The 16,105-nt window shown below is 36.0% G+C and overlaps 1 protein-coding gene across 3 annotated transcripts in view; it reads left to right on the top strand.

Annotated features, from left to right (window-relative positions):
* LOC123557703 (uncharacterized) overlaps positions 1-16,105 on the top strand; it is a 169,666-nt gene that overhangs the window by 17,427 nt on the left and 136,134 nt on the right. For 2 of the 3 annotated variants that reach the window (XM_053544065.1, XM_053544063.1), the window contains exon 1: positions 2,817-2,929. The exons of the other annotated variant lie outside the window; for it this stretch is intronic. The gene's annotated coding sequence lies outside the window, so the exon portion shown is untranslated. Of the gene's footprint in view, positions 1-2,816; positions 2,930-16,105 lie in introns of those variants that run through there. 3 annotated transcript variants of the gene reach the window in all.

Here is a 16,105-nt window from a genome sequence, read left to right as displayed (position 1 = left end):
GATACTGACGGCATCCTATTTTTTTTTTAGAATTTTTAGATGTCCAAAAATGGGCTCGAATCCTTGTTACTGTTTTAATTCACAGCGTCCAGGAGGACTTGAGGATAAATTAAACAATGTAGATATATTGCTGGTATGTATGTTAAAATAATAGTACATATACTATTGCCGACGGATATTCAGGATGCCGACGGCATACGTTCAGAGAAGGCCTCATCACGAAATTTGTATATATTTACGGTGTTCAGTTACTGCTGTATTCTGCGCCAAAACGATGCACTTGAGCGAATATCCAGTCACCTTAGATCATCGTTGTTGTCTTCCTGAGATACAAAATGAAATTAGAATTAGCAATTTATGCATAATGTGCCGACGAAGAACGGTGAAATGTGTTGAAAATCGTATTTTTTGTCAATTTTCAGGTGTACGAAAATGGACTCGAACCCTTGTTACTGTTGTAATTCATAGCGTCCGGAAGGACTTGAGGATAAATTTAAACCATGTGGATATATTGCTGATATTTATGTCCAAATAATAGTACATATACCATTGCCGACGAATTTTAAGGATGCCGACAGCATATATCCGTATAAATAGGTCTCATCGCGAAATTGGGACATAATTTGGAGTCTTTATGAGATAGAAAATGAAATGAGTTTTAGTAATTCATGTAGAATGCACCAAGAAATAACGGTGAAATGTATTGAAAATCGTATTTTTTTTTCTTGGTCATTTTTTCAGGTGTCCGGAAATGGGCTCGAATCCTTGTTACTGCTGTAATTCACACCGTTCAGGAGGATTTGAGAATTAATCAAACCATGTGCATATATTGCTGGAATGCATTTCTAAATTAAAATGCATATAACATTGCCGACGAATTTTCTGCATACCGACTGCATACGTCAAAACAAAAGCACAGGCACGGGTCCAGTGTATATTTTTTTGTTTAATATAATTCTTTTCACACAAATATACTTTATATATGTTAGTCAAAATAAAAAAAAAATCGATGACAAAAAATCCGGTCATAGTATCATTTAATGTATATGACACTATGACCGGATTTTTTGCCATCGACTTTTTTTCATTTGACTAACATATATAAAGTATATTTGTTTGAAAAAAAAATATATTAAACACTGTTAAACAAAAAAATGTACACTGGACCCGTGCCTGTGATTCTAATATATCCATCAGTGATCTTCCCTGGGTAACAAAAAAGATCATCAAAATGATATATACAAGAGATAAACTACACACTAAATGTAAAAACGCTAAAGGAAAAGAACATTATAGCAAAATGAGACAGCGACTTACTATTCTTAAAGCCACCATTCAAAGAGAAATACGCAAATCATACTGGGAATATTTAGAATCGGTAATCTTTTCTAATGACTCAGAGACTGGTAAAAACAAAAAGTTCTATTCTTTTGTGAAACATAAAAAACAGACAATCATGGTGTAGCACCCTTAAAATCTGAAGGTAAAACTTATACCAAACCATATGATAAAGCAACAATTCTAAACAAACAATTTGAATCTGTTTTCTCAAAACCTAAACCAGTCAGTCTTAAACAACTTTGTGAATTAAATCTTTTTGAAAGTGACAAAATTCAGCAAGTAAATAAAATGACCGATATAGATATAACTGTAGAAGGTGTTTTGAAAATGCTCAAGGATCTGAATCCTAACAAGGCAACTGGTCCGGATCAACTGTCACCAAGATTACTTAAAGAACTTTCTCTCGAAACAGCTCCTTTTCTCACTAAAGTCTTCCAGAACTCACTGAGAACTGGTTCAGTGTTGGGTCCTTGTCTCTTCCTCTGTTTCATCAATGACCTTCCCGACTCTGTTAAAAGTAGAATACGCTTATTTGCTGATGATACCATCATATACCTCACCATCGACTCATTAGTAGACTCTAACAAACTTCAAGATGATTTGACAAAATTAGAAGAATGGGAATGTAAATGGTCTATGGAATTCAATCCTGATAAATGCGAAATCATAAGAATCTCCAAAAAAAAAAAAAGAAAAAATAACATTTTTCCATATAAACTACATAATCAAGAACTAAAAACTACAGAAAATGCTAAATATCTTGGGATTACTATTAGTGATGACTTTAGTTGGAAAAAACATATTGAAACTACATCTTCAAAAGCTAATAACACTCAGATTCATAAAAAGAAATGTACAATGTAATAACCATAATATCAAAGAAACTGCCTATAAAACATACGTCCGCCCACAATTAGAATACTGTAACACCATATGGCATCCATGGCAGAAAAACATAGCATATGAGATAGAAAAGGTACAAAGAGCTGCAGCCAGATATGTTATGAATGATTACTCATACCAAAGCAACGTAACATCAATACTTGAAATTCTTAAATGGCAGACATTAGAACAGAGAAGAATACATGCATCTTTAATTATGTTGTATAAAATATCACACAACCTCGTCTCTGTAAATCATAACCACCTGACAGCCTCTAGAAATTTAAACTATATCATTCCATCTTCAAGAACACAATATCATATGAACTCCTTTTCCCCCCGCACGATCAGATACTGGAACGCCTTGCCTTATAACATCAAGGACAGTGTGAACCTGCAGTACTTCACATCTGACCTAGACCCGCATATGTACTAATGTCATCATCCCGTTTTTATTTTTAACAAAGCTGTACATATTACTGCTCTTACTCTCTTAACACATGTATATCATGTATCATGTAACATAGAAACATGTTTTTAACAACTGCCCCGACCTCCCAGTTATGATCAGAAATTGATTGTTGGGAGTATCCCCGTAGATGTAGATGTAGACATCCGGCAGAAATACGATACGTGCAGGTACAGATTTTATCACCGCTTTGTGAAAAAAAAAAAACGAAAACGAAATGGCCGCCAAAGACTGAAAGTAAGTTTGCAGCGAGAGAAATAAAGATGTCCCGAACTGTATATTCGAGATTTTTTGAAAATTTCTTATAATTTCCTTGTAGTATTTCCTTATTAAGACGCTTCCCTCCCTTTCAAATGGAAATATGACATAAAAAATGTGTCTTATAAGCGAAAATGACTGATGATAAATTTGAAATGAATGCAGAGTTGGGCAGCCGTTCTGCGCATGCGTGGAATTATCCATCGGAGTGCACGGCAAAATTACTCATTTTTTTGCATGTCCGCACGCATTTAGTGTATAAAATGCATAATAAACTGACCAAAGGTTAGGGTTAGTATTACCATGGTTACAAAATATATACATTTAGGATATTTTCGTTCAAATTTAGTTAATCCGGTAATAACTAATAAATCCCAGTTTTATCTGACACATTTGGTGTCAAAATTGCATAAACATCTTGAAAAATACACTGGCACTTGTCGGTTAAGTTCAAAGGAAAGATGCGAATCGGCATTTGGCCTTTGATGTAAGATGAAAGGAAGCAGTTTGACAGCTAAATGTTGTGATGTGTGTGATGTAATTTGACCTAATCTACAAGTATAATTTGTGTATTACCTAATGCACTGATTTAAAAGGACTGAGATGATTTATGGATTTGCAATTTAAGTGCTGTGAACTTTGTTTCTTGTTCCTTACTTAAAGGAACTAAATCATAATTTGACATACTTCAGCTTGTGTTTAAAAATGAAGCCTTTCAATTTTAAAGCCTTAATTTTCACTAAAACTGAGACTAAAAATTAAGCATGAGAAGCTCCACAGCTGGTCACAATCACCCTCTTATACACAGACCTATATTCAAAGGGTTGGGGTTGGAGGGGTTGGGAAGCCTATGCTGCTCCCCTGCCCCAAGTTGCCCAAGAAATTACCTTTAGGCCACACCAAATTGATTACTTGGTCAACGGATTTCCCGCTCCATTTTTTTCCAAAATCAAAAACAAATATTTTTTTTGAAAATCAGCTTCCGCTCGCTTCAGTTTTTGCAGACCGATTTCAAAATTTCAGAGCGGGCATTTTTCACTGTTTTGGGGCCTTATTATCACTGTGAAGCGACAGTAATTCATAAAATTTAATACTTTTAATCATAATTGTCCATTAAAACACCAGAAGAACATGTTTGAGGCTCTGTTATCCCAGTTTGCAAAACTGACAGCCGAAATGACAGTTAAGATTGTGTAGATAAATCCTTGAAAGATCATCAGAGAGAGTTTCCACAGAACATTTTTTTCTCAAGATGAACATCAATATCTCATTATTTAAAACAGTAGTGATGGGACATCGGTTGGAAAACTCCAACCGATTATCGGTTGGAATCGGTTAGCAAACCGATGCGATGTATCGGAAAAATAATCGGTTGAATGTTATTTATTTTCATACTTGTTTATTCAGATAGTCATGTCTTTAAAATGACTGTTTTACTTAAAATTCATATGCTCTTTCGAAAAATAAAGAACTACCATTAATCAGATGTTTTAAAGCTGGTTCCTGGTAAACAGAAACTTGTTTAGTAATGACTAATTAGTTGCAGACAGGGAAACAACAATAAATTGCAATCTGGTGTACATGTATCATAGACTCATAGCTGTCATTTGTGACAGTTGACTGGTATACCTGTACCTGTAACATATCTAGCATACAGCAAGGAAGTACAGATATTTTAGTCTTTCTCTGGCTGACAAAAATAGTGATTGTAGAAAATCATTAAATGAATTCAGTTATTTTTCGGTAATATAAATATTTTCATACAATGGTTACCATAGCCTGACAGTACTGAGTAGCACCATGTTCCAACTGCTTGTTGCTATGGCATATAACAATGTCATGAAGCTTGGTAAAAAATGATCAGATAAAAATCAGAGTTTAATCTGTTTCCATATGTACACTGGTCAGCGGTACTGGGTAAACGGAATTTCGGCAGAAAAAAATCATGACAACTCGATGACAACTGCAACTGCATAAAAACACCAAAGTTCTTTCCATTGAAATTACATTATGGACATGGAAATCTAACGGCATTAGTGTCCAGTTTCAACAGATAAATTCCCTCGGGCATACCGTTGTAAAATACGAAAATTTATCAAAGTTTCTCTAATTTATTTTGCCCCACTTTTATTGACGCTATGGGCGCCGCCATGTTAACAGCTGTGCCTAACTGTAAGATGTTAAATCCATTTTCATTGGATAACTGAAACGAAATACTAACGTTTGATTGTCGGCATACTTCTGTTTTATCCGTTATTTATGCAGGTAGTCCATATTTCGGATATTTCCAGGTAAACATAAATTCTCACGCACCGTATTTCCCTTCGGAAACCTTCGTCCATACCCGTGTAGATTCGTACCCGCTATCGACTCTGAGAAAACATAATCGATTATCGGAATCGGTTGGACTTTTCTAGCCGTCAATCGATTATATCCGCTAATCGACCCATCACTATAAAACAGTGTCATTTAATAATAGCTAGTGATTAAAACAACGTTTTGCTGCAATCCTTAAAATTATACACATATATCAGCAGTAATTTGGTAGTACTTAAATGATGAACAGGCGGTAAAATTCAGTTTGGACATCACATACAGTGTTACATCATAAATAATGTATTGTTGAAATAACTTTGATTTTAAGGACTTGAACATTGCTTCTATCAGCTATGTAAAATGAACACAATTTTCTTGTGGAGAAGGGGTACGCACATGGAACTTTATTAGGGCAAAGAAATCCTAAAGAGCTTACAAACTCACAATCCAAGAAAACATGCATTAAAGGCTTACTTTTTTTATTTTTCAAGTAGAGTTGAAAAACAAGAATATTATATAACTGTTTATAGATCCTTTTTCAGATTTGTTTAATGGGTACCATCAGATCTATTTATCAAAAAGAAACTGAAGATGATAATGCATTTATTGTTAAGACTTGCATCATCAAAAGTAAGTCTTTCCTTATCTGCCAAAGTTAAATGTGAAATCAAAGAACAACAGAAAGTGCAAAATTTGTCATTGAATTTACAAGTGAATTTGGCCATCAGTGGATGATGGATTTCCTGGTATCTTGTGAAATTGCATTGAAAGTTGACAGACACTATGATATATAGGTCATGAGTATACCTAATGTACTGGTGAGGTGATTTCAGAATTTTCCATATATATAATGATTTCTGTTATACACTACATGAGAGTAACAGCTTTCTTATTCTTATGTAGTGACACAGAATCTAAGGCAAAACCCTTTATGTGGCCTAGGATAAAACTTGGCAAACACATTAGTTCTATACACTAGAAATACGGTCAAATTGCCAGATTTTCTTGTATCCGCCTGTTGTCCCCCCAGTTTGTTTTAATGTCTAAATGTTTGTAATGTATTTTGGAAACAGTTTGTAATTAAACCTTCAACATTTAAAGATCTTTGGTTCTTTTATGTCTTTTCAAGCCATTTTGATATGTTTTTGCAGTGCTTGTTGACTTTTGTGACAAGGTTTTTTATTTTTTTCTTCAAATCGCTCCTCGCCTGCTCCAAAAGTAGGTGAAATCCAAAAACAAATATTTTTATTTTTATTTCGCTCGCTCGCTCCTATTTTTTTTTTGGAAAAAATCCGATGACCAAGAAATTAATTTGGTGTGGCCTTATTTAACAAAGTTGAACATGTATCAGAACCCACCATTTCAAACTAAGTCTGTAAAAAGGAACAGGCAACTATGGTCAATAATAAAAAAGTTACCACCCCAAATATTTTCAAAGTCCATTGAGATATTGCTTTGATATTTTGCATACTTGTTTACCATCATGACCCCAGTCTGTAAAAAGGAGGAGGCAACTCTATCAAGCATTTTGACTGAATTATGGCCCCTTTTCGACTTAGAATATGCTTATTGTAATGTTATAGTTTTACTCATAGCTTATATTATACTATCAAGCTCTGAGAATAGTCGAGCACGCTGTCCACTGACAGCTCTTGTTATTCGATGTCACCAGGCAAAATGCATCAATTTATCGGATGTTATGTTAATATGGAAACAGCTAAGACTCTTGTGTTTCACGACTTGAAATACAGACGGTAAACAAAAATCCTAAACTCTGTACTGTATTTTGGCGTGAAAAATAAGACACGTGCGTTTCATGTCGTCGAGTGATTCATTCAACATTTAGAGGCTTATGTAAATTACTTTAAGTAAAGTATCTGAAATGTAGCTTGTCTTTGCACACAGTATTTACGGAAGGAAAGTTTAAATCGACGTGGGGAGATTCAGAGTACTTTTTAGGTGAATCTTTTTAATTAAACCACATTACCATGGATCCGTAGCCTCATCAGATATTACTCTCTCCCCCTTCATTAAGTTCGTTTAGAATTTTGATACCATGGAGGCTGCAAAAACCCAGAGGTCCAGGACATATATGACAACAACCACACACACCAATGAAACTGAAGTTTCACTCTGACAGATTATTATTAGACTAATTATTATGTATGTCCATGACACACAATGATTCCAGTCAAAACAGGATCACATAAAAGAAAATAGTTCATGCTGAAAATGCATCTGAGGCCTTCTCTAGCCTTCTGTTTTCCAAATTTTCTTGGGGGAGATCCCCAAACCCCCCTGTGGAAGGGGGATAACCCCTCCCACACTCTCCCCCTGCTCGTCACTTTGCAAACTCGCAAGTGCCCTTTCGGCCAGTAGCACCCTGCCCTTTTCAAATCCTGGCTGGAACACTGCTTTGGATTGCATCATTGTTATAGAGTCCCCGACAAAAGTAACATAATTCGAACAGTAGACATACACGGAAGAATCATTGGTATTTCAAAGATACACACCCATCGGGATAAGAATTGGGTATTTTGGGGTTTTGTTTGAATTTTGATATGCATTAAAAATAAATCTACTGAGTATTTTGCAAATTTTAATTGGGTATTTACGCAAATACGCAGCTTATCTGTTGCTCTGAAAAACTGTAGATAAGTCATCACTAGGCTTTATCTAGAGTGTTGGTCGGGGGTGCGGGGAGGCCTCTATGAATCAAGTAATTTTGGAAGCATTATTTATAATGTTTTAAAATTTTATTTTTCTACTTTTACTTGCAAAGCTGTTCCAGGTAGTGTTTCAATTAGAAACAAAAAATCAGTTTGTCTGCAAGATTCTCTGAAATTTAAATTCCTTTAGGTATCAGCTGACTCTGGCTGTTCATAGAAATACTTTTGAAGACATTTAAATGAACTAGGAATTGGAATGTTCCCTTGTGAAATTAAGAGAACCTTTTGAAAGGGGCTGAGTAGGGTTTTCCCAAGGGAATCTTTGATAGAGGGTCATCGTTAGGCTCTGGGGGTCATTTTCAATTTTAGGTGTTTTCTTAGCTCACCTGAGCCATAGGCTCAAGGTGAGCTTTTGTGACCGCTCGATGTCAGTCGTCCGTTGTTTGTGAACATCGTCCATCGTGTGTCAACAATTTCTAAAAAAGATTTCTTCAAAACCACTGGGCAGATTTACAACAAACTTCATGGGAATGATCCTTGGGTAGCCCAATGAATTGAAATCTATGCAGAACTTTGGTTTCCATGGCATCTTAAAGGAAAATCTTAAAAATTCTTCTCAGAAACTGATGGATTTCAAAAACATTTTGTGGAAATGATCTTTAGGTAACCCTCTACCAAAAGTGCTTAAGCCGTTCTATTTCAGTAAAAACATGGCCACCACTGGGCGGGGCATATTTTCCCAATATGACTATGTTGTTAATTTCAAAAATCTTCTTCTGCAAAACCACTGGGCAGACATACACCAGACCTCACAGAAATGATCCTTCGGTGCCCCCCTTTCAAAATTGCCCTGAGAATTAAAATCCATTCAGAACTGTGGTTGCCATGGAAATTGAAAGGAAAATCTTTAAAACCCTTCTTCTGAGAAACTGTTAGCCGGATTTCAAAAATATTTTGTAGAAATGATCTTGAGGAGACTTTCTTCCAAAATTGCTTAGGCCATTCTATTTTGGTAAAAAAAAACATGGCCGCCAGGGGACGGGGCTTATTTTCCCTATATGATTATAATGTAAATTTCAAAAATCTTTTTGACCTAGAGCTTTGATATTTGGTATGTGGCATTGTCTATTGGACTTTTACCAAGATTGTTCAAGTTATGATCCCAGGGTCAATATTGGTCCTGCCCCTTGTTCCCTTGAATTTACATAGAGTTCTATAGGAAAAACATAAAAAAAATGTCCATCTCTGAAACCAAAAGGCACAGAGCTTAGATACTTTACTTGTGGCATTGTCTAGTGGTCTTTCACTAAGATTGTTCAAATCATGACCCAGGGTCCATATAAAGCCCCACCCCAGGGGCCACTTATTTTTTATATGAGATTAAAAGGAAAAAATACTTCAAAAATTATCTGATCATATTTCCTACTGTTAAATTATAATCTCCTGATGATTCCAAGTAATTAGAGGTGACCTTGACCTACTGACCTACTTTCTTGGTTTTTAGATACAGCTTTGAAATGGGAATGACAAATACAGTTTTGCACACCGATCTTAAAACTGACTTTCAATGACCATGAATGTGACATACTGACCTACTTTCTTAATATTTTAGAATCAGTTTGTCATTTGAAACATATTCACATAACTGGGAAAAAATTTCAGTGCTTACTTATATTTGACTTTCTTACGTGATCTCTTTAACTTGTCTATGTAGCTCATATTAATCAGTAGTGCTGTAACGATACATTTGAATAATCGATTTAGTGGAATACAGTTTTGTCCGAATTGTATTCGTTATCTGCCATGTCCCAAACCGAATATTTAGGATTATAAATAAAAACTGCATGATCCAAACTGAAATTACTTAAATTTACCTGAAACTAGGGGTGACTATTGCGGCCAATTTTGACTATTGCAATACTATTGATATTGCTGAAAAACTATTGCGATATTATTCTGTTGCAGGTTACTATTGCGATACTATTGCAATAGTTATCGGCCACCATGTTTTATACAACTGACATAATTTGTTACAATGTGTAAGACACAGTACTGTTTATAATTGCTGTTAATACACATTGAGATGTTTGTATAACTGAAATGGACAGAAATGAATCTAACATTAAATATTTTTAACATTTTTTTTCTATTTCTTGCCTTCCTTGGCTATAAAACAATAAATAAAACAATAAAACTATGCAAAGTATACACAAATCGGCCATTTTGTTGTGAATGTCAACATGTTTTATAACCCAAAGCATTGAAAAAGACGAAAATTGACGGATTGGACTAAGGTGTACCAGCACTAAATGAAGGGCCCTACCGAAGAGTTTGCTATATCATACAAGTAGCCTATTTTATCCATGTCCATAGTACATTTTCTCATTTTAGATTAACAGGTTATTTAAATATATTTAATCAAAGTTTCTAAGAAACTAAAGTTATTAATTATCTCCCAGACTTCCCAGTCCTTTGTGGCAGTTTGATTCCGTGAGGGTAATTATTGTAATGGAGACGTAAACATTTTCCGAGGCGCAGCTGGCTCTGTTTCTTGGTTTACAAATTATAAATTATTTCTGTATTTACAAAAATTTCAAAACTATCGATTGTTGAAGGAACTATCGGCGATTGTTATTTGATCGTGATTTTTCTATCGATGCATACTGTCGGGACACTCAGTATCGCAATGAATCGATATTTCGATGTATCGTTACACCCCTACCTGAAACACAAGAAATCTACCAAAAATGCTCCTGTTTCTTTGCACATTTCTCATTAATTAGTTGTTTTCTTCGTATTACCCCACCCACGACTGTAGACAAATATTTTCTTGACATTGACAAGTCATATGGCAGATATTTGATGTTGGGTTACCATTGATAAAATGCTTTTCATAATTTTGTCTAGCCCGCTTGTGGATGCGAAGACATAGTTGTCCAAATGGCTGTATTCGGTGTATGTGCCTGTGTGTGTGCGTCCGTGCTTTCGTCCGGATTTGTTTGTCCGGACCATAACTTTGACATGCATAGAGCAATCTTGTTTATATTTGGCATGAATGTTAACCTCAGTGAGACGTAGTGTCTTGCGCAAACCCCAGGTTCCTATCTCAAAGGTCAAGGTCACAATTACAGGTCAAAATCAAAAATGACTTTGTCCGGAGCATTTCTTCTTCATGCATGGAGGGATTTTAATGTAACTTGGCACAGTTGTTCACCATCATGAGACGGAGTGTCAGGTGCAAGAACCAGGTCCCTAGGTATAAGGTCAAGGTCACACTTAGAGGTCAAAGGATACAAGAATGACAACTTTGTCCGGAGCATTTCTTATTCATGCATGGAGGGAGTTTGATGTCGCTTGGCACAAATGTTCACCACCATGAGGCGGAGTGTCATGCGCAAGAACCAGGTCCCTAGGTCTAAGGTCAAGGTCACACTTAGAGGTCAAAAGTCAGATATACATTGTAAGAATGACTTTGTCGGGAGCATTTCTTTTTGATGCATAGAGGGATTTTGATGTAACTTGGCACAGTTGTTCATCATCATGAGACGGAGTGTCATGCGCAAGATATTAGAATTACTTCCCTTTGTTGTTACTATAAATAGTTTATATTCGTAACTTTTTTATTACTGGTCGTAGGGAAAAATCGAGACCACTTTTCTGTAGTAAAACATGCATGTTACATCCAATTTTCAAGTGAATTTTGACCTATCTCTGCTGGTGATGATTTTTGTGTGGACTTAGAATTTTTCTTTTTTAAGGTTTACGTCCCTTTGTTGTTACTTTAAATAACTTATATTGTAACATTTTGCAATCTCTTTTTTTATTTGGCATAAATGTTTGCCTCAATGAGACAGGGAGTGTCTTGTCTTGTCGTTTTGACAGCTGGCGGGCTCGACATGTTGCTCGTGGGCATCTAGACTGGGTTTGAAATGTGATTGAATTCATAATCAAATTCATATAATAAATATTCGATTTCAACATGTGGGATTTCCCGTTTTACGACCAGCGGTCTTGCTAGGTCCAATTATTTGGGAGAAGTCACTTCTCCCTCAAGCTGATTTAGGGAGAAGTGGGAAGACTGCATAGATTTTTTATTTCTACCTCGACGCTGTGAAGTGATTCGAAAGGTGGCTATACTTTTATTGTTTCTAGATAAAAAAAAACATTGATGTGACTGTAACACCGTTTCCCATACAGTGATTATTGTTTCATTATAAAATTCTGAAAAAAAAATGTTTTCTGAAATTCAAGCCGCCGCTGCAAATCTAACCCGCTGGTTACTGGATGGCTAGACACTTCCTAAACTAAAAGTAAACCGTGTCAAACCTAGAAATGCATATTCAAATCAATTTGTCAATGAAAGTCTGTTTACATAGTGAATACTTTACATATCGTTCTTTTACCGTGGAACCCAAATAATTGTGTCTATAATTCCAGTTGATCGCATGGCTAATCTTTATAAAATGTTGTTTTTGCACTTGCACATGTTGACAATTAAATGCTAAGTGTCAAAGACGTAACAGCGGCACTGATTGGCCGAATACAATTGCCTCTGGAGTAACGGATAATTTGATTTGCTTTAACACTTCTTGTGAAAATCTCACAAGTACCTGAAGTAGGCGGAGCTTAAATTATGCTATCCGCGTATGTGTATTCAACACTCATTTTGACATCTTGCAAATTGTCAACAGTCCGAGTAGCAGTACTTAATTAGCAAGTGCGGATCAGAAAAAATCGGGCGCTTGAATTTCGCTTTGAGGTTAGATTTGAGCGAAGTTTGAAGTTTCAAGCGACTATTTCGCCGAAGTCGCTCCCTCGCGAGACCTCTGACGACATCTGAAAACTGTCTACATAAACAAAATGTTGAGCAACGTGTAAACGATCCTCCTGCCAAATACACATTGTTGGTTTCTGGTCAACTCTAGTCATTTTTTGCCAAACAGTAGACAGTTTAAGAGCTCTTTAAGCTTACATATTTACTGTGTGTTTTATTTTACTTTTGAACAGTATTAGTGTTTTTTGAGTTCCCAGTAAGTAATATAATCTAGTCAGCAGACTGTAATATATTGTTGGCAATAGATACATAATGTTCAGTGATCTTTTAGTATAAAATTCATATTAATGAATAATATTCATATTTGTCACCCTGTATGTATACGTATCATATTCACCCCTTAGTGTATTCATTACAGCCCTATTAATCAGGTGAGTGATCTAGGGTCATCATGACCCTCTTGTTTCACAGGGTTCCCACGCTATCCGGGAATACGGGAAAAGTCCGTGAATTTCAAAAATTGACTCCCGGCCGTGAAAATACCGGGAATTTGGCGAGAGAATGGAAAAGGTACGGGAAAATACTGGGAATTATCCCGGGAAGTAATTCATGATTCAAAATGGCGGACATGGATGTCATTTCAATTTCCTTTTTCGAAAATACCGATGTTTTTGTGGTTGATGAGCCTGTATAGGTAGCTATGCTTGAATTTTTAAACAGTAATTTTAGGCTATCGGTCATTTTTGTGTCGATTTTTAAGAAGCTCTGTGAAATTCCGATTATTTTTCGAGAACAATTGTGAAAGTCGTGATTAGTGACACGCTTGAATTCAGTGATCAAACATCAACTTGACTGAAAATAATTTAATTGCTAGAAGTGTATCAAAGATTATATAAATAATGTAGGTGGCACCAGAGGTGTAGTTATTATGGTGTTGATTAATTCTTCACAACATGCTAGACAAGTAAATGATTCATAGTTTCCTTGAGAAACAAAAGCTTGAGGACAGTAAGGAAACAAAATGAAAAAAAAAAGAAGAAAATTTGCAGAGCCTGTATTTATTAAGTAGAAATTTTTAAGCAATATCAGGCCATCATTGCCCTCTTGTTCTTATATTTTTACACTGAATCTAGAAAAATTGACGGGGACGTACAACCCGATATGCCGTACAGAGGCCCTTGAAAATCGCAATAAGGTCCTGGAAAAGTCCTTAAATTTCATAGACGAAAAAGTGTGGGAACCCTGGTTTCAAGTAATTTAAAACTATTTAGAAAGGAGTACTTGTGCTTATTAAATAGATTGGGTAGGAAAATTTGCACCAAAGAAAATTTAGTGAAGAGTATATTTGTATCTTTTGACGTGTTCGGAATTATTTGGTCCCTCTGTCCTTTTTGAATATATTGTGTTAAAACACACAAAAATGTGCTTCAAAGAAAACCCTGGTTGAGATAGTTTTCAAATTGGACAGACCTCAGTTGACAGGGAAGTCCTCAATTGTTGCTGATTTTGTTTTGCGTATGTGCTCAGTTGGAGGCACACACACACACACACACATGCCCACAAGCATACTTGTTTATACTAGAACTCAATACATATGACCCAGTATGTTTATAGTGTTAAAAAACGAATATGTGAGTACAACTATGCTTAGCTAACTCCTGGTATATTGAAATGCATAGATTGAGCTTAAAAAGCAATGTGAAAAACACCATGTAACTCACTACAGTAGTGGGCACACAAAGGCAAGTCACTATTTGACATAATTATGCCATGTTTTTTTGTAATACATTTCTTGCACAGTAGTAGTCACACACTGTCTGGCCACATTATGCTATATTATATGGTACTTACATTATTATTACAAACATTTACACACACACAGTTACACACATAAGATGCACCTGAGATATTGTAAGTCTGCTTTTTTGTGTAATTTTCTTCATTGGTTTTGGATTTTTTCGTAAACTGCAGTGTTAATTAGTTTTATATAAAGTATTATGTTATAAAAAAAATGATTAAACATTTAGGCAGATATTTCAGATATGTTAAAGGCACTGACCTCCAGATTCTCACTAAAAATGGTCTTTCTTTAAAATTGCAGGACCGTAGGAAGTATTTTCAGATTGGAGGGGGGGGTGCACATAATGAAAATCAGCTAAAATTGACTTGCTGTCAAAGAATTGCTAAGATAATTACCATAATCGGTCAAATTATTGGGGGGGGGGGGAACGGTTGCTGCCCCCACTGTTCCTACGGCCCTGAATTGTGAACACTAAAACCTGGGATTTGTTTCGAAACCAGCTTTAAAATGCCAGATCAAGAAAAATAACATGTTAAAAGTCTGGAATTGAACCCAGGCCACCTTTCTTATTAAGTTTTCCTGCCTTCTTGACCAATACACCATGCAAGAATACAAACTTTACTGTCATTAAATGTAAACTTTCATAAGAAAGGCAGTTTACCTCTGGTATCCGGTTACAAACGCTTCTCAATTTTGAATGGGAAAATTAGAAAAAACATCTAATTTTTCTGTGTTTCCATAACATATAATCTGTCATTAACTAAGTTTTAAAGCCTTCTTAACAGGGTTTTCCCTAGGATTTTCAAACTTGGGATTCCTTGAGGACCCTCATGATTGCTATTTTAAGGATCCTTTGCAATTTAAAGGGGTCCCTTTACCTACACATACCATTTTGTTGCTGGCAACTGTTTAAAATTGATCCTCTTTAAGCCTGAAATTTTAGTCATGATACAGGAACCAATGTCTATCTTATTATGCCCCCCTTCGAAAAAGGAGGGGTATATTGTTTTGCAGATGTCGGTCTGTTGGTCGGTTGGTCGGTCTGTACGTACACCAATCCGTTTCCGGATAACTCAAGAAAGCTTGGGCCTAGGATCATGAAAGTTGATAGGGAGGTTGGTCATCACCTGCAGATGTCTCCTATTGATTTTGAGATCTGTATGTCAAAGGTCAAAGGTCAAGGTCACAGTGATCCTGAACAGTTAAACGGTTTCCGGATGATAACTCAAGAACGCTTGGGCCTAGGATCATGAAAGTTGATAGGGAGGTTGGTCATGACCAGCAGATGACCCCTATTGATTTTGAGGTCAGTATGTCAAAGTTCAACAGTGACCCGGAAAAGTTAAATGGTTTCCGGATGATAACTCAAGATTGCGTGGGTCTAGGATCGTGAAAGTTGATAGGGAGGTTGGTCATGACCAGCAGATGACCCCTATTGATTTTGAGGTCAGTAGGTCAAAGGTCAAGGTCACAGTGACCAGGAACAGTAAAACGGTTTCGGGTGATAACTGGAGAACGCTTTGGCCTAGGATCATGAAAATTGATAGGGAGATTGATCATAACTAGCAGATGACCCCTATCGATTTTGAGGTCAA

Source organism: Mercenaria mercenaria, chromosome 5 (assembly GCF_021730395.1).
Source record: "Mercenaria mercenaria strain notata chromosome 5, MADL_Memer_1, whole genome shotgun sequence".
NCBI classification, from domain to species: Eukaryota; Metazoa; Mollusca; class Bivalvia; order Venerida; family Veneridae; genus Mercenaria; species Mercenaria mercenaria.
This window is presented reverse-complemented; position numbering and strand designations above follow the sequence as displayed.